Source organism: Anolis carolinensis, chromosome 4, assembly GCF_035594765.1.
Source record: "Anolis carolinensis isolate JA03-04 chromosome 4, rAnoCar3.1.pri, whole genome shotgun sequence".
Taxonomy (NCBI): Eukaryota; Metazoa; Chordata; class Lepidosauria; order Squamata; family Dactyloidae; genus Anolis; species Anolis carolinensis.
The window spans coordinates 93,561,140-93,581,985 of record NC_085844.1 but is presented as its reverse complement, the minus strand read 5'-3'; positions in this window follow the sequence as shown (position 1 = coordinate 93,581,985).

Genomic DNA, 20,846 nt, shown 5'->3' with positions numbered 1-20,846 from the left:
GAAAAATTGTCATGGCAAAGAAAAGTCCTTTTGGTAAGGAGTCATAATACTGACAGGAGGTAGGAAAGCACATTGCTCTAGTCTATTGATGAAAATTTTGAACCAGATTTGCTGTTCAAACTAAGATTTACAGTCAAGATTTGTTTTCAGTTTTCACAATGTGTGTAAGATTGTTGTTTTCTATACAGAACAAAACAGACCCATTGCGCAACAAAAATCTTACACAGAAAATAGCAATTTTACACACAAAGCAATATTTTGTGTGAAAGAATTCTTCATGTATTTTTTTTCTTTTGCAGTCTTGCACAAAACGTCAACCTGACTGTATAGAAACAGATGGGGATTTCACCATATCCCTCCCACACCTCACAATCCTCAAACAAAAGAGCCTCACATGGTGCCTTAGACTGATAGAAGCATACGGTTAAAAGAGACCACAAGGGCTGTCCAGTCCAACCCTCTGCCATAAAGGAAAAGCACCCCAGCCAATGGCCATTTAGCCTCTGCTTAAAAACCTCCATACTCCTAGGCACCATATTCCCCTGACAAACATCTCTGACCCTTAGACGGTTCTTCCTAATGATTAGGTAGAATCTCTTTTTCTCTGGAATCATTTTTCAAACCATTTTGGGATGTGTGAATGCCAGGTGAAAACTGCAAAGTTCTTGCCACTGTCTTATTTTCCCTGATTAATCTCCCAAATGTCAGGGAACCCATTTTTCAAACAGGAACTAAATAAAGTCAAATATTCTTTCCACCCCTACCAATTCCCTGCAAAAAAGAAAAAACAACAACCCCAAAACACAAATTCTGGAAAAGGTCTAATTCACAGGCCTGTAAAAGTGAAGATCATAATATATTTTTTAAAATGTATGCTGTTTTTTATAGGAAATTTGTGTTCTAAATCCAAAAATGACCTCAGATTTACTCCACCATACACAGTTATTTTCACAATTTGCTGAAACATTTCTATTTGTTTGACTAAATGAAATGAATATTGCAATTAGTAATGATGTTTCCAAAAGAACTGTTTTGTGGTATGATGTTTTTGTTGTGTTTCTAAAACTAGCCACTGCCCCCACTCCAAAAATGAAAAAAGCCACAATATTGAAAAAAGCTACAATATTTCATTGCATATATCAGAAGCACTATGACCTATCATAGAAGGCCATGAGTAGATCAACTCACTTTCTAAAATTTCAAACATAATTGTATAAGTTGTCTACTGATGCAAGGAAAGGTTGTTTCCAGGGAGTGAGAAATTATCTCCTTCAATGCATCAAGCAATTTATAAAGCAATTGTCCTTCCAACTCTATTGTATGCCTAAAAGATGTGGACCGTCTAGAAACATTACTCCTGACTTCTGGAAAGATTTCATCAGCATTGCGTTCAAAAAGATCCTGCAAATCTGTTGGGAAGATAGGCAGACAAACACCCGCTTTCTGGAAAAAGCAAAGACCACCAGCACTGAAGCGATGATCCTCTGCCATCAACTTTGCTAGACTGCTCATCTTCTCCAAATGCCCCATCACCGTCTCCCAAAGCAGTTTCTTTACTCTCACCTCAAGAATGGAAAGGGCAATATCAGTGAACAACAAAAGAGATTTAAAGATGAGGTTAAAGCTAACTTTTAAAAATGTGAAATATGTCAGAGTATTTTGCAGCGCAGCAGTAGTTGGATGGAGTCAGTGGAACACAGAACGAAGAGACATCAGAGATGCTGGTAAAACTATATACAAAGTTTTACTGTAAGCAGTAATAATAAAGACAAACAGACTTGTAGACAATGGACACAGGACTTGACTCTCAGCAGACAGCACTCGACTCAACTCAGAACAGAACAGAACAGATCTGATGCAATCAGCAATGCATACACACTTGTATCTGGATACTCCCTATTTCCAGCCACACATCAAGGACAACACAGCTTCTTAGCAATTAACTCTTTCCAGACTATGGTACATACAGGATGCAATCAGTATGCAATACAGGCAAGACACAAATTTCATTTAAACACTACCAATACACAAATCCCACATTAACAAAATAAACACTGAGAGCTGGGAAATCCTGGCCTTCAAGTGTTCTAACTGGAGGTCAGCTGTTACCAACAGTGCTGTGGATTTTGAAAAGGCATGAATAGAGGGCTAAAGGGAGAAATGTGCCAAGAGAAAGGTGCATCAAGCAAACTCTTGTCATAATGGCCTTTCATCTGGAAATGTATGTTCTCTCCGCAAAAGATCACTTGGATCCAGAATAGGTCTCTACTGTCAAGACTCTATCCTTCAAATCATACACAACTACAAGTGATTACCTATAGCATACCACATTAAATGTCTTTACATTGAATCAGACCATGTATTGCCTAACCACCCTCCCAGGACTCACACCATCAAAGTGAATAGCAGCAGCTCAATGAGATTTTAAAGTAAAGCTCTTTCCAGCTTTACTTGCTCATATTGCTCTCAGGCTGGATCTATACTGCAAAATAATGCAGTTTCAAAATACAGTTTAACTGCATTGAACTGGATTATATGAGTCTATACTGCAATATGATCCAATTCAATACAGTTAAACTTAATTTTGAAACTCCATTTTCAAAATTAAGTGTCTATCTGGCCTCAGATAGAAATGTAGAAAACTGAATTTGAGCTTGTACACACAAGAAATGAGCCCTAGCACTCCCCAAATCAAATTGCATGTGCTGCTATTAGGGAACGATCGAAACTAATCTGCTACTGGCACATTTCAAATAACAAGATAAATGTATTCATTTTATTTTAACAAAAAGAGGGAGTGGGAGAGAGAAAAAGAACAACAGTAACTACTCAAAATGGAGCAATTATGTTGAAGGGCCCTGAGTTCAGCTCCCTATACAAATGAACATTTTTGGTGTGTTCTACCATGAACTTTGGTCAAAATATTTTTTGCAGGCTTTCACATAGTAGAATTTCCAAATGAAAAAGAAAGAAGAGCCTCTAGAAATGTGGAGTAGTCCCCAATCAATTAAAGTTTGTTGTCTATAACTCCCACTAGAAATTAACTTTTGCTCAGTTGATTTCAATTGGACTTAAACGCTATAATTATTTGGATTGGAGCCAACCAGGACTGCTAGTTTTGTTTGTTGCCTGGTTGCATGACAAGCAACACCTATTCAAAATCTCTCTTCTGCACAACCTTCTGTAAAGGTACAGAAGTCTTCTTTCTCCCTCAGCAGTATCACTGGAATATGAAACAAAGGAAGACTAGGAACCGTTCTGCAATCTAAGATAATCATCCCTCTTTCTCATGTTCAGGATTAGCAACCCAATGTTCCAGTAGTGCAATATCTTTAAATGGAGGTAACTGAATTGGACCCCCAAAATAGTTCAATAAAAATAAAGTGGACTCAGTGGCCATTGAACAGTGAACAACTATTTAGAACGGAAAGGATGGAATGGAGTGGCTGAAATTCTGAACAAAAATGCTTATCCAATATAAACAGACTGGCAGAATGCTGGATAAGCGAAAATGTTGGATAATAAGTAGGGATTAAAGAAAAGCCTATGAAACGTCAAATTACATTATGCCCTGAATGCTCATACTCATCCATCCATCTCCCTCCCTCTCCATTACTCTTTTGTCCAATCCCTTCTCTGAAGAGTTTTGTGTTTTACCCCTCAACATACCTTTGTTTTTGTATTTTTTTAGCCTTTTAGATTTTATGTACATGCTTCTATGAGACTGTACCCCACTTATGCTGGTCTATAACCATAATAAAAAAAATTTATTTGATTTTTTGAAATTACATTATGATTTTACAAATAAAGCACCAAAAGATCATGCTTTACAACAAATCGACAGAAAAAGGGGCCGGGCTGTGGCACAGGCTGGTGAGCAGCCTGCTGCAATAAATCACTCTGACCATGAGGTCATGAGTTCAAGGCCAGCCCGTGGTGGGGTGAGCACCCGTCAATTAAAAAATAAAAAATAGTCCCTGCTCGTTGCTGACCTAGCAACCCAAAAGATAGTTGCATCTATCAAGTAGGAAATAAGGTACCACTTATAAAGTGGGGAGGCAAATTTAACTAATTTACGACATTAGAATTAAGAAGTGCCGTCACAGTGGATGATGAAGCAGCTGCCCCCCCCCCCCCCCGTGGCCAGAATCGAACATCCCCTCAGGAGAAGGTTAAATTGCCTCTGTGTCTGTCTCTGTCTCGGGTCTATGTGTATATGGACATTGAATGTTTGCCCTATATGTATATAATGTGATCCGTCCTGAGTCCCCTTCGGGATGAGAAGGGCGGAATACAAATACTGTAAATAAATAAATAAAAAAGCAGTTCAATACATGGTAACGTTGTGTAGTAATTACTGTATTTATGAATTTAGCACAAAATATTGCAATGTATTGAAAACATTGACTACAAAAACATTGACTATTAAAAAATTGAGTACAAATAAAGATAGAATTGCATAAAATGAACTTACAGTAATAACATTGTCAGAAGTTAAATCTGTAAAAGGTTCGGTCATGTGAAGATTTTAAAAAATCTGTGATCCTTGCATGTCTAGAAAAACAGCTGTGGATCTGGGCGGGAGGTAGACAGCATTGGATAATGCAAAACATTGGATGAGCGAAGGTTGGATAAGCAAGACTCTACTGTACTGCAACATCTTATAACAGGTCCAATTTTTTTAGATTTATATTGAGCAGTTCCTACTTGGCTCCTACTGAAAGAGAAAGGATAATAGCATCAAGACAAGATATTACAAAAGGACAGGAGAAACATTACATAAAGGCTTCCTTTCTGGCAAGAACCATCCCATTTTCATGAAATTTTAATTTGTCCATAGTTAGAGTTGGATGAGAAATATCATTTGGACTTACTGTGTAGGCAACCCCTTACATTAAAAGAAAAAACAATCAGTGTTTTGTTCCACTATTTCCATCGGCATTAGGAAAAACATGGTTTGACAAAGCACCATCCCTGTATGTTCAATTCCCACTACCCCCAAATGATTTAAATATATTGTCACACTGGGGTATTTAGAAGGAACAAGAAGAACACCTGCTCATGAAGAACTCAATACATATGAAAACATACAGGAAGAAATTAGATATCCTGGTGCTAGACCCTTTATGGTTTTAAAGGGCAAGAAATGAACCAGAATTGAGTAAAGCTACTGAAAAAAATGCCATTCAAGATCTACATTGAAGAAATCTTGAAAAGTTTCCAACAGAACCCCAGGGTTCCGTAAAGCATAGTTTGCAATTCATGGATTAGAAAATATGCATGTGAATACATAATATGCATGTATAATGAAGCATCACTAACAATAATAGTCACTGAAATGAAAGTTACGTTTCTTAAAAGTGAGAATCTTAAAAACCGTTTTCAGTTTTGAAAAATATCAAATATTGTTGTTGAATCCATATGAAAAGGAAATTTAGTTTGGTCACAATTACTCTTGAAGGTTATCATTCCTGAACTTTCAAGAAGGGCCACTGAGCTGACTTTTATTATTCCCAATAAGAACTGAACAAGCTCAGCTCATTTATATGCTACTGGTGTGCAATGAAGCAATTGCTTTCTGGGGAGGTTTTTATGAAGAGGTGGAGGGCGAAAGGGCTTTCTGCCTGAGCACCCAACAGAGAAGAAATCTATTGTGCACCCTCTCGTAGTGGCTGCCTGTAAAAAGGTTCAGGATGAGGTTTCAAATTTAGCATGATGTCATCCTGCCATATATTCTCCCACATAAAACGGAGAGGGTTTCTTCTAAAGCAGTTTAGTCTTTCAGAGTGCCCATGGAGTTCAAAGGTTCAAGGGTCTTTCCTTCTCTCTGTCTCTCTCTCTCTCTCTCTCTCTTTATTACTGTCATGCCATTAAGTTTCCATCTATCCACCCAAGGAGAGGTTTTTTCCCTTCCACCAAATGAGCTATTGAGGAAAGTGATAATAAAAACTATTAACTAAATGCTATGTAAATCTACATATTTTTTTCCAAAAAGGAAGAATTGTGGAGAATCAGAGATATTTTTCTTCCTTTTTAAGAATACCGGGAACAGAAGGCCAAACTAGTTGACAAAGGGAAGTCCTTATTCACACAATGTGCAGTTAACATTTGCGATATATATGTTGGCAGTGGTGGGTGGAAGCCAAAAGCTTGTGTGGATTTTAAAAGGCTTGATTCCACAAACAAAAATATTGCATATGTTTATTATCTTTACGAATTTATAGAAGGTTTTGTGTACTTGAGTTAGAGGAAGATGTTGATTTCATCTTGATTTCACATAACCTTCTTTCACATGAGTGTGTTCCATAGCTTGAAAAGTTATAGTTTAGCAGTTGACAGCATCCTCAAATAGCGATGTCAGCTGGAGGATCTAGGGCAATTGTAGTCCAACCAAAAGTTCTAAGTTTTTTTGAGAGGGCAGAGACAAGATTTGCTCACAGGAGATTTGTCATTGCCTTCCTCTAAGGCTGAAATAGTGTAACTTGCCCAAGATCACCCAATGGATTTTATGGCTGAACTGAAATTTGAACCCTGGTCTCCAGTGTCCTAGTCCAATGCTCAAACTACTAAACAACTGCTGTCAACAATTGCAAAGTATCTAAGGGCCCTTCTACATGGGCCAAATGAATCAGTTTGGTGGTGAATGGACTCTGTGGTAACCAAATAATGCATGGGATCTATTTCGGCCCATGCCACATGGGACACAGACTTGTTCCATGTTAAAAGAAATTGTGGCATACTCTGAAGCTTCAGAAAAGCTTGTTCATTTGTCTGTCTTTTGGGCCAGTGTAAACAGTTGTGCTGATTCCTATTTAGAAACAGCTGTGGCTGTTTATACCACAATCTTGCTTTCCCTATGCTTGGGCAACCCAGAGAAAGGGATGGCAACCATCTTGCTCCTAATTTGGGCTTTGTGGTGCCCACCAGGCATGAAGATGGAACTGGTCACCACTCAGTGCCTGTAATGACAATACCTGGAGTAATGACATGATCAGAGAAGGGAAGGGTGAACGGCAATAGCAATTCCTCCCCCCTCCCCTTTCCCTCTCACTTCATTTCGTCGCTTTGGCTATTGTCATTGACCAGTTCCTTTTCATGCCTGGTAGCACCAAAAGGCCCAGAATGAATGGTGCAAGGTAAGGGTGGAAGTCCAGTGGCACTAAACCAGTTTCAGTGCTGCTGAGCTTTGTGGACATCATCCAGCCACCAGGCCAGCTCAGGAGTATGCAGTGGGAACACTTGCCAGCCCCTCAGCTAGCTTGGTAGCTGGCTATGAAGATCATGGTCATGCTGATTCAAAATATTCCACTCTGGATATGCATCACTACCCTGTTTCCCCTAAAATAAGACATCCCCAGAAAATAAGACCTAGCAAAGTTTTTGCATTTAACAAATTGCTAAATGTAAGGCCTCCCCCGAAAGTAAGACCTAGCAAAGTTTTTGTTTGGCAGCATGCCCGCCAAACAGAACACCAGAGCATGCAGGATCGGTAAATGTACGTACCATAGAGTGCCGTACATGGAAATAATGGTAGTAACAAGAAATTCTCGATAGGATTCACAGTTTGACTGGTCATGCTGGTTTGTGATGACAACTACTGTACAGTATATAATAAATGTTCATTTTTTTTGTTCAATAATAAATGTGAATTCTTCTTCATAGAAAAATAAGACATCCCCTGAAAATAAGACCTAGCGCATCTTTGGGAGCAAAAATTATCTTAATTGTCTTATTTTTGGGGAAATGCGGTATTTGTGGAACATGTAGATGGGTCCTAAGACACAGTATATCAATGAATGCATTCACATAGTAGGGGTTTTTTTTCTAGAATGAAACATTGCCTTAGATATCTGCATTCCCAGAGAAAGCCAAGGTGATGTAGTGGTTAGAGTGATGAGCAAAAACTGGAGATCCAGATTAAAATCCCCCAGATTACCTATAACTATGTCATAGAGTAGTTTATGAAGATCAGATAGAAGGAGGACATTGTGTAAAAGTAAAATAAAATAATAATAATAATAATAATAATAATAATAATAATGCTCACGCACAATAATGATCATGCACAATAATGTTCATGCACATTGTGGCAATCCCAGAGCGCCCACCCAGGAGGCATGAGAGCCTATTGCCCCATGTCTTGCATTGTGCCAGCTTCCTCCCTCCCTCATCACATGGGAGGAAGCATCTGCTAGCCAGCTTGCCTCATTATGCAATGCAACACAAGACAATGCAACACAAGAAGTATCCTGTGTCGCCAACGGTGGCTTTTTTTCAGCAGCAACTCTGGTTCCGCCACAGTTTTGCCCTGGAGCCGGCCAAGACAGGGCCGTAGCCGGGGGGGGGGGGGGTTAAAGTTTAAAAAAAACCCCGAAATATGTCAGGTTTTAAAAAAACTGGTTTACTTATAAATTTGTTAACCAGTTAAAATTCATGAATAAACTGGGGTTTTTTTTTGGGGGGGGGGGGGGTTAGAACCCTTATCTACTCTGCCTCCAGCTACAGCCCTGTCCCCAGAAGTACTTCTCCCATGTGTCGTGGGACCCAGCAGGCTCCATGGCAAAGCTGAAACACAACTGGAGTTGTCGTTGAAAATTGCCATGTTTGGTGAGGTTGTAGGTCAGTATTTTTATCAGAAATGACCACCTGGATGCCTACAAGAAGCCAACAAAGTTATGGGTGATGATATACTGAGGCTGAGTCTACACTGCCCTATATCCCAGGATCTAATCCCAGATTATCTGCTTGGATCTGGATTATATGAGTCTCTACTGCCATATAAACTGGATTAAGCAGATAATCTGGGATCAGCTCCTGGGATATAGAGCATGCAGAAGGGGCATCAGCCAAACTTTCTTGAAATTGATAGTGTGATATAACTATCAGTACTAATAACAATGGATACTGCTAACATATTTCAATTACCCAATTTGGCAGCTAAAGCTAAATACTGTAGTAAGAAAAAATATCTCTCTATTCACTTTCTCCATGCCATTAATAATGTTATGCTTCTCTATAAGTTTAATACATTTTAACAACCTTTTTAATTTGTTCATTTCTTCACACTTCCCAAGTCTACAGTGTCCTTTTTCCAGTATGAAGATTAGTATTGTATAAATAATCAATTATGTTTGTTCTATAAATTCTAATAAAGTGGGTATGATATGTTTTCTTTTCAATCCCTTTGCAATGTATGCTTAATATTGAGTTTCATGGCATACACACATTTTTTCATGTTTTCTCATCAAGCAATCCAATCCATCTCAATATTATTTTCTTAGTAGTAATCACCAGCTTAGTGATTCAATTTCTCTGAATTTGTACAGATCATTCTGGAGCTCTTTGCAATCTGCTTACCCTTGTAACCACCATAAATAATTGGTGGTTGAGAGTTATATTGATCAATTCACCATTTGCCCCAAAATCTTAATCATTTTAAAATTGTATGAAACTCAATTACTTACATTTCTTTGTTGTAAGAAGTGATCCTTTATTTAAAAGGTCTGTTTTCCATTCTTTAATTAGAAATGTAAGCGATTTTGTCGAAGGTGAAGGATATTACCAAAATGCTTTTGGAAGTCCAAGTAAATAACATATACCATTTCACTCTTATCCATAAGTTTATTGGGATTCTTTAAGTACTGTAAATATTAGTGGCAGAGAAAGAGTTATTTTTGAGAAACTATATTGATCCTTTTCCAGTGAGATTTGTCATTTTGTATGCTTCATGGTTTTATCTTAAATATTGCTTTCCAGTAATTTATCCAGATCAGAGTTTAAATTTAGCAACCTGTATTTTCCAAAATCAATTTGGATTCCTTTCTTTTTTAAAAAAAAAAATTGGATTATAGTGGACACTTTCCAGTTTCTGATATTGAAGCTGACTTAGGTGCATTTCCTGATCTTCATTTGTTAAAAAAATAAATAAACAGCTTCACATTAGAGTTCTTCAAGAATCTTTAGACCAACCCCATTTGGACTGTGCAAATTTTAAAATTTATTTATTTTTGGACTTCATATCTTCCCACCAGTATTTGTCTCAGTCCCTGAGACTTGCTTCCTGAAAGTGTCAGTTCAGGCACAATATCTGCTCTTTATCTTCTGTTAAGAGAATCCTACCATTCTTTGAAACTGGGCTGTAGTTTTGTAAAACCTACAACATTCAACATTCTCTTCATTATGTTTTCAAGGGACATTCTTTGCATTGTAGATCACTGGAATAAGTAAGAGACTTAAGACATTGCATGAGAAGAAACCAGCACTGTAAATCTCTCCTTGCAAGGAGCAATTGAGAATCAATGTAGTGTTAAATTAAAATGTGTGCTCAGTCCATCTATCTATGAGGGTCATTCAAAGATGGATTTTGAACACTTGCCAAGATCATGTATCTTTCTCTTTGGTGGCTGTGCTGTTGTGCATTGACATCTATAAGGAAGAAACATTAAATTAAAAGCCTGCTGGTATTTTGGCTGAGATATAAATGGCAAGTAATGAGAACAGGGTTAACAGATAGCTATGGAGAGAATCGGGGAGGGAAAGTGACCATTAAATTTTAAATTAATTCTTTTAAAAGCAAATCAACCATATTGTCCTAAAAGCTTGTCTCAAATTTAAGACTGAGAAAAAAAAGAAAGAAAGATCTTCTGAAGATCCGTTCTTGGATATACATAGCATTAAATTATATAAGAGCAGATGTGAAATATAATCTATGTCATTCCTCTAGTACAAGAGTCCTCAAACTAAGGCCGACGGGCCGGATGCAGCCCTCCAAGGTCATTTACCTGGCCCTGTTCTAAATTTTAGAGTTGCCTTAAGTCTGAAACAACTTGAAGGCACACAACAACAACAATCCTAATTCACTTGACTAGCTCATCAGCCAAAAGAAGTATTTCCCATTGAAATACAGTAGAGTCTCACTTATCCAAGCCTCGCTTATCCAAGCCTCTGGATAATCCAAGCCATTTTTGTAGTCAATGTTTTCAATATATTGTGATATTTTGGTACTAAATTCATAAATACTAATTACAACATAACATTACTGCATATTGAACAACTTTTTATGTCTAATTTGTTGTATAACATGAAGTTTTGGTGCTTAATTTGTAAAATCATAACCTAATTTGATGTTTAATAGGCTTTTCCTTAATCCCTCCTTATTAACCAAGTTATTCGCTTATCCAAGCTTCTGCCGGCCCATTTAGCTTGGATAAGTGAGACTCTACTGTACTGGTAAATTTCTGCTGGTTAAAATTGTTCTTCATTTAAAATATTGTATTGTTCTATCATGTTTTTTGCACGACAAATAAAATATGTGCTGTGGGCATAGGAATTTGTTCATTTTTTTTTCAAGCTAGTGTCCGGTCCCCCAACAGTCTGAGGGACCATGAACCGGCCCACTGCATAAAAAGTTTGAGGACTTCTGCTCTAGTAGATCCTGTTCTGTGTTGTCCCTCTAGTAATGGAAAGCAAAATAGGAAGGTTCTTCAACTCATTCTGCATACACATATACACATTATTTTGAAGGGTACAAAACGATACATTATTTTGAAGGGCACCTGGCTAATGTCCACTACATCTGGAAGGCCACAGGTTTAGGAAAACAGACTTCATCTCACTTTTGCACATGCGCACAAAAAAACACTTAGTTTTTCCTTTTCCTTACCATATAGGGAGATATTTCCTATTATTTTCAGTGAGAGTTCTGGTGCTTGTGAAATTGATTTTTGGCACAAATTTCATACTTGTTCTATAATGAATTTAGATGCCACAGCTAATACAAGATGAGCATCTTTTATCTGCAACTTTGAAAGCTAAAATATCCCAAAATCCAAAAATGCCCACATAAATGACTCAGGCCCTTTCTACAGTGCCATATAAAATCCAGATTATCTGTTTTGAATTGGATCATATGACAGTGTAGACTCATATAATCCAGTTCAAAGATGGATTACATGGCAGTGTAGAAGGGGCCTGTGATAGGGATAGCTTTGTTTTTTGATGGTCAATGCACTCAAAGTTTGATTAATGCACAAAAGTTTTGAAAAACATTGTGCATTAAATTACTGTGTGCTGGCTTTCAGTGGAGGCCACAATCCATTTTGATCCATTTTCTATTGGCCCATTATGGTGGTGAGTGGGGCTTCCCAGACTCCCCTTCCCATCATTTTAGGCATTTAAGCTGTTTTTACTCTAGAGGAGAGGCATTGCAGGCAGGCGCCAGTGCTTTTTCTCCTGGATCTGCACGCCACACACACTTTCCAAGGCATTTAAAGGAAGCAAGTTCTTAAAGCTGTTTCTTACTCTAGAGGAGAGGCGCTACAGGCAAGCGCTTGAGCTTTCTCTCCCAGGCCTGTATGGCACACACACTTTCCCAAGGCATTTTACAGAGGCTTCCCACTTCCAGGTAAGGAAGAGCGATGACTTCCTTGAGCTCCTTATCCTTCTTGGGCTTCCTTTAAAAAACCCTCTTTTTCCTGGTATGCTTCAATTTCCTTTCTGCTTTGAGTTTAATGCTTCCTTACAGCTGTTTCTACTTGTACTCTAGAGGAGAGGTAACTAGTTTCTACTGTTTTCAGGGAATGAGTGTTTTCTTTTTATCTGCTGTGGGATTAAGAAAAAAGATTAAACTGTTATGCCAAAAAGCAGAGGAGGAGCCGAGATCAGCTCCCACTTGTTTTCATTATGGACGGGTTTTCGTACTGGGGCGACCTTCCTGTTTCATGCTTCTGAAAGTATCGGATGTGCCGCATGTGCCACAGGTACCAGAGTAAACGGGATTCATGCACAACTCTACTGCCTATATGTCAGGATACTTTGCTCTTAAAGACAAAAATAGAATAGGTTTGCACATATACCGTGGGTTTTGATTATTTGTTTTTTGCATAGATGTGATGAAAAACAAAAAGCTCCTTGTCTTCTTCTCACTCTGGTAGCAAGATATTTTCAGAAGACTTGTGATATCTTGGCAAGCTGTCTCAGTGCATCAAAACAGCCTCTTTTGCTAAGCATTTTATTTTCAATGTTTCTTTTATGCCAATAATTAATCAGCTGATATCCTTACTCCTTCACCACAGAGACAAAAGTTGGTGCCCCTAGAGTGCAGCTTTGATAGAAATCAATTTAGGCTACCAACTTGTCACTGTGATGTAACTGCAGCATAAAGAAAACAACGATAAAAATCCCTATACTTTCTACATTTAAAAGTCTTAATTTAATTTCCCCGACTCTTGTGGGGATTTTTGTGGGCTACTCAGATCAACCTTTTCTTCAGATACCTGTATCTGCTTCCTATCATGTAATTATAACTTTCTTGGTACAGTAGAGTCTCACTTGTCAAGAGTCAGACGCCAATTAACAAACAAAACAGAGTTTATTCAGGAGATAGGCCAAAAAATTAAACATAAACACAGAAGATAGCTTTAAACACTTAACTATCAGTGTTTAAAAAGCAGTCCAAACAAAAATATATATCAAAAGTATGTTTTAGCAAGCCAACTGGATTATCCACGCAAGTATTTAGATAAAACTAAAAAGATGCTTCAATTCAGCTTCAAAAACAATTGAGTTGGCTTATAAAAATAGACAAAACAAACAAGGACTTGGAACCTTCCAAAAACCTTCCAAGAGCTACAATTAGTAGCTAAAATCCAGAACAGGAAAATAAAGCCAAGGAAAAACAAACTTAGAGCCGGTGCAAAAGGCACTTTGGGTCCAAGCCCTTACTGTTGCAGCCAGCCAGCTCTGTGGAATTAAAGAGTCAGTTCTCAAAAGAATCACCAAACTGGTCTGAGAACAAATAAACTAGAACTGCAGCAGGGTCAGGAGGGCAAGCCAGTGGTCAAGAGCCGTGAGTAGTAATCCATCAAAGGGCGAAGACAGAAGCAAGGTCGTGTTACAGTCCAGGGTCCAAAAGGGTGAAGTCATCAAAACCAGGTCCACGAAATGGCACAAAGAGCCAAGGCAACGATGGTAACAGCAGCTAGAAATAGTAATCAGAGTGCAGTCCAGGGAAACCCACACAGTTCCAGCCCTCCGTTGCAGAGCAATCTCAGATAACTTACATCAGAAGCAAAGTCCCAGTCCAGTCTTCTTGAATGAACAGAAATCCCAATGGCGCTTCAGCAACACCTTGCCACACACAAAGTGAAGTGACCAAACATTCCCAATTTATTCCCCTTCCTCTTGGGTGACCAAACACTCACACCCAAACAACAGGTGTCCCAGATCTTACTCAGAATCAGAACTCCACACAGCTAGAGCTCGTGGATCAGGCGTGCCTAATTGCTCGTCGGAGTTCCAATCATCCTGCCCATACTCACCCCCATGCACACTTAAAGAACCATCCTCCCTTCTCCAAGCAGCCCAAGTGGGATCTGCTCCTGAAGATACCCCAGGTTCAGTAGTATCCATAGGCCCCAATTCCCCAGACATCTCCGATGGCTGTGCCCATTCAGTGCCCACTTCCCCAGCCACCACCTGTTCACCAGCATCCATTTCTTCCTCAAACTCCCCATCTGAATCTTCCTCAGAAGATTCCCCATTGAGCTCTCTAATCCGTTTCCTGCACAACTCCTCCAATAAGCCCTCCTTGCAAGGGTTTTCCTTCCTCTTCTAATCCCACCACCATCATCCATAATCCCCGAAGGCGCAGTCACAACACACTTATCCAACATAAACGGGCCGGCAAACATTGGTTAAGCAAAAATGTTGGATAATAAGGAAGGATTAAGGAAAAGCCTATTAAACATCAAATTATGTTATGATTTTACAAGTTAAGCACCAAAACATCATGTTTTACAACAAATGGATAGTAAAAGCAGTTCAGTACACAATAACGTTATGTAATAATTATGATATTTATGAATTTAGCACCAAAATGTTGCAATTTATTGAAAAATTGACTACAAAAACATTGACTACTAAAAGGCAAACTGTGTTGGATAATACAGAACCTTGGATAAGCAGAGCTTGGATAAGCAAAACTCTACTGTACTCAAATGTTTATGCAAATCTCCCTTGCCTGCAAGACTTTCCTCATTTGAATGGAGATATAAAACAATTTCATATATTCAAGGAATTATGTGAAGCAAGGGCATCACAGTACATAAGGAACCTGGATAAGACAAAAATGTTTCTGAAACATAATAGACACAATTATGAAATATTTAAGAAGAGAGGTTCTTTGTAATGTAACCATCTCTGTTTTCAATAATTTTAATCCTTAGTCAATACCTTCTAGTGGTTTGTTCTTATGTGGACAGTGAATATATATATTTTCCTGGTTTTCAGTGGGTTTAATTTGTCAAAACGTTTTTATAAATAAACTAGCTGTGCCCGGCCACGTGTTGCTGTGGCTTATGGGAAGCATTTGTTGGCCAGGTGGAATAGCAGTGAATAGCCTTGCAGCCTCAAAGCCTGGCTGTTTTCTTCTTTTGGGAATCCTTGTTTGGTGAGCTGGAATGCAGCGGAATAGGCTTGCTGCTTGGAAGGCTGGGTACTTGCGTTCTAGGGGAATGGTTTTTTGGGCTGCTAGAATTGCAATAAATAGCCTCACTACTTCAAAGCCTGGCTGCCTGCTACCTAGGGGAATCTTTGGTTGGTCAGCTTCAATAGTACGGGTTAATATCGCCACACATTACATTTATATATAGATAGATAGATATAGATATAGATACTTTATTTATTTATTTGCCATATTTATATCCCACCCTTATTGCCCCGAAGGGAACTCAGAGCAGTGTACATAAAGGCACAATTCAATGGCATACAACACATATCCAGCAAATAAAACATATTACCCATTAAAACATTTCAACATTAAAATTATTAAAGACACATAATCCAGTATTATAATTAAAAATATATTTTAAATTAAAAAAATCAAAATCAGGTGATACATGGAAAAAGATGCAGTACAATGATCAAGGGAGTATAAAAATTCCCCATGGAAGAAAGGTTAAGTTTAGGACTATTCAGCTTGTTGGTATTATTATTAGTAATAGTAATAGCAATATTTGTATTCTGGGATTTTAGTTTTGTAAAACATGTTTGCAAATACAGTAGAGTCTCGCTTATCCAACGTAAACGGGCCGGTAGAAAGTTGGATAAGCAAATATGTTGGATAATAAGGAGAGAATAAGGAAAAGCCTATTAAACATCAAATTAGGTTATGATTTTACAAATTAAGCACCAAAATATCATATTATACAACAAATTTGACAGAAAAGGTAGTTCAATACGCAGTAATGTTATGTAGTAATTACTGTATTTACGAATTTAGCACCAAAACATCACGATGTATTGAAAACATCAACTACAAAAGTGCGTTGGATAATCCAGAACGTTGGATAAGTAAGTGTTGGATAAGTGAGACTCTACTGTATTAAAAGTTTATAATGGCCTGATTTTTTTGTAGGATATTACCATTCAAATGGAATTATAATGCTATTATAATGTGGTGTAAAAGACTCTCATATTTTTTCATTAGGCAAATATAATCAGAGGTAGAGATGGAAAATTGACTTGTGGTTGCATTATGTTAACTGAATGAGATAGAGAATCTGCAAGCATTATATGTTGTGTACTTGTAAAATGTTTATATTGCCCCATTAGCAGTTTTCTTTTTTGTTTCTGTGCACTTTTGAAGTTCACTTTTTTCCTTTTTCTTTTTTTCTTTTTTTTTCTTTCTGGTTTCCCCTATATTTAAAAATTTACTAAGTATATGTGAGATACTCTTTTGCAGCTGCATATTATATCTAAAGATAAGACCCTGAGATCAAGCAGTGTCAGATCAGGGCAATGGTTAATAATAGCCCAAGACATTTTAGGAAAGCTCCTCTCCCATCCTCATGAGGCTTTAGTCACATGAGCGAGGGTAATGCAAACAGCCACATGCTTTAGTTACTCTCCAAAGTTTTATATATTTTCTCAATGGCCTGATAAAATCTCTTAAGAAGCGTGGGAGTCTGAAGCATTCTCAAGAGAGTTATCCTGCAGATTAGCACAAAGAAAACATCTTCAGGGAAAAGACACTGCGGAACACAAAGAAATATGCCTGCCCTTGATTGCTTCACAATCTATACGTTTTAGAGTCTACCTTTGAAGAGCTGGAGCTAAACTGGAATGTCCAGAGATTTGATTCTACAGATCTAACCTAAATGTTTCAATACACATGTTCACACAAACATGCAGAGAGAGAGAGAGAGAGAGAGAGAGAGAGAGAGAGAGAGAGAGAGAGCACCATGTCTGCTTGCAGTATAAAAACAATTTAACTTATCTGTTATCACAATTCACATCCAAAGCACAAAGATATAGGCATTTAATTTACAATTCTATATACACTCTGTCCTGTCAATAGTAATGTGACCAATTTAAAAAGCATTATAGATATAAATATTACAAACACTGTTCAAGTGTTCAATAAAACTGGGATCATTTTTCAAGATAACCACTTTTCTGTATCTGGAGATTCTCCATTTCAACATAAACTTGTTTTTACCAGGAATTTCGCTCACAAGAAAAAACTCAACATTTTCGAAAACTCTTCACACTCATTGCTTCCCAAATGAGCAAAGTCACAATGGAGGAAGGCAGGGCTATTGCACTTCCTTCCTTGTGCATTTGTTTCACCCTGATATTGAATGCCAGAAGAAAATTTCATTCTTTATCAATTCTAATACATGGTGATCTATTTTCACTGTTCTGGAACAGATCAGGATGCAGCTATCTTGTAGATTTCATGTTTCCAATTTTTTATTTTATTTATTTACTTTGTTTCATACTCTGTCTTTTCTCTCTCATTGAAGGACTCAGAGCAAATAACACTCAGCAGCAATTTGATGTCGTACGAATTTAAGACAATGCAAAAACTCAAAATAAATATAAATCACAGATACAAAAAATATCTCAAAATGTGGCACAAGGCTGTTACAAATGTATACAGTGAAAATAGAGGAAATAGACATGTGTGTTTTGTTCTCTCTATATATATACAGTAGAGTCTCACTTATCCAACCTAAACGGGCCGGCAGAACATTGGATAAGCGAATATGTTCCAGGACCACCCACAATAAGTGAAAATCCACAAAGTAGGGACACTATATATTTATACATTATTTTAGTAGTTATACACTATTTTAAATCTTTAGCAACCAATCATGTGTTGATAAATCACCTCCTTCGCCTCCCGTTGCTGCTTGGGCTCCTTTTCTCTTCCTTCAGCTTCTCTTTCCTCCCTTCCTTAGGCTGTAAATTGTAATTTTTAATGATTTATAATATTCTTTTAGAGTTTATTGAAAAACCACAAAACAGCGAATCCACAAAAAGTGAACCTCAAAGGTGGGATCACAATGTACACATACATGGCATTGAATGAACAAACATTCAATGCCATATGAACATAGAGACGGAGACAAAGACAGAGACACAGAGGCAATTTAACCTTCTCCAGCTTCCAGCTTCCTGAGGGTATGCTCGATTCCGAACACAGGGGGAGCAGCTGCTTCATCATCCAAACTGACGCCAATTCCTTGGATATTTCCTCATTCCAAACACTTCTGGATGATTTTTATGGTGTCGTAAATTAGTTAAATTAGCCTCCCCACATAAGTGGTACCTAAATTTCCTACTTGATAGATGCAACTATCTTTCAGGTTGCTTAGGTCAACAACGAGCAGGACTATTGTTTATTTTAATGGCCTCGAACACATGACCTTTTGGTCATAGTGATTTATTGCAGCTGGCTACTAACCAGCCTGCGCCACAGCCAAGCTGGTTATTATGCATAACACAATTTGAATTTGTACCATGTACAAATATGTCCCAACTATGAAGACTCTCTTCAATCCAAGATTCTCCTTTTACACAAAAACCACATGTTTCAAATATTCTTTCCATCCCTAGAGCAACCTGATCAAATAAATTAGAAATGATGTTGTTACTCATTATTTCAAAGCCACTTGCGCAGAATAGTTTTAACACTGCAATTATGGACCACAGAGGATCCAGTTTGACTCTTTTAAATTATTTTTATCCTCCCTTTGATCATTTGCTATCAAAACGTATCTTCAGTTCTCTTTTTTAAAACTGCTCACTACCTGACATTCTTAAGCATGTGTTCTTTTTCAGATTTGTGGTTAGTTTTAAAACTGATGAATAGCAAAACTGACTGGGGAAGATATTCTTGTGATGGAGATGTTGAGGTTTGACCTTTGCTGTTGTGTCTGTGCTGGGAAGGGTCCTTTCTGTTTATCCAGTGTCTCCAGTGCTCACTGAAAGGCATGGGGAAATTTTATAAATGCATAAGGGTCAATGACTCTCCAAAAGATCCTTGGCAGAGCCTCAGGGAGAAGGGATTGGATAGAACTGCCCAGAAACTGCAGACCTTTATGTGATGTATGAGAGCAAGCACGCATGCTCTCACACACAGATTGTGAGTGCTCCAAGCAAATAAAATAAGTGGTTGCTACACTATCAGAATATATCCTAGCCTTCATTATTAACAGTGTTTCCGTATAATCGTACAGAAATATGCAGCGTGCACACAAAAGTACATAGCACATTCTGTACAAATGCATGGGGGAAGCTATGGAAATGAAGGCTGTAGTTCAATATTATTGAAAAGAAAACTGGAAAGATATTTTCTGTCACTATGACAAATATTTGTTTAATTTGGTTGGAGCACTCATTAACTATTTGTGAATGTACAGTGTGCACACAATGTAACCTGCCCAAATGCCCTCAAGGCACCAGATCATGTCTGATATTGTAAGCTAAGCAGGGTCAGCTCTGTATTCTAAAACAAAAACTACTAGAATTTAAAAAGTGCCAAATATCCATTGTAATATCAGTACAAGCTATAGTGGCCATAGTAGTCATAAAGTGCTAACCATAGCAGCCATGAAGTGCTAAGTAGATCATTCTAGTCCTCCTCTTCTCCATATGCTAAGGTACATAAGTGTGTTTTCAGAAGTTTTTTAAAGGAGAGGAGGATGGGGGCCATTTTTATTTCTTTAGGAAGGGAGTTCCAGAGGCGGGGGGGGGGGGGGGATCACAGAGAAGGCCCGCTCTCTCATTCCCACCAACCATGTTTGTGATGGAGGTGGGACCGAGAGCAGGGCCTCCTTTGCTGTGTGAGATGGTCTATATAGGGGGATGCGGTTAGACAAATAGCCTATACCCGAACCATTTCAGTCTTTATAGGTAATGACCAGCACTGTGTATTTAGCTCGGAAGAGGACTGGCAGCCAGTGGAGTTGTCGTAACATGGCAGTGGTTCTCTCCCTGTCGTCATCGTCTCACTCGTTCATTCGTTTTCGACTCTTTGTGACCTCATGGACCAGTCCACGCCAGAGCTCCCTGTCGGCCGTCACCGCCCCCAGTTCCTTCAAGGTCAAGCCAGTCACTTCAAGGATACTGTCCATCCATCTCGCCCTTGGTTGGCTTCTCTTCCTTTTTCCTTCCATTTTCCCCAGCATCATGATCTTCTCCAAGCTGTATGAAGCCTCAGTTAGTAACCTGGCTGCCAATCTCTAAACTAATAAAGTAACTATATTTCCACTTGTTATATTGCTTTTTAAAGGTAACTTCATTATATCGTTAATAACCCTCCTTCCCTGAGTCATTATGTTGCTTGTGGTATGTTATAAATTATGATATTTTCCTATCTTCCCAAGAAATAAAACTTGGATAACCTTGAAACTGTGTCCTGATTTTTGTTTAGTTGTTGGCTGTGCTATATAGCACCAGCCATTTTTTTCTTTGAGAATTTAATACTGGCTAATGTTAAGGCTATTCATCAGCATCACACTACTCAAAATGGGAGGTTTGGTTAGCATGACAAAACCCCT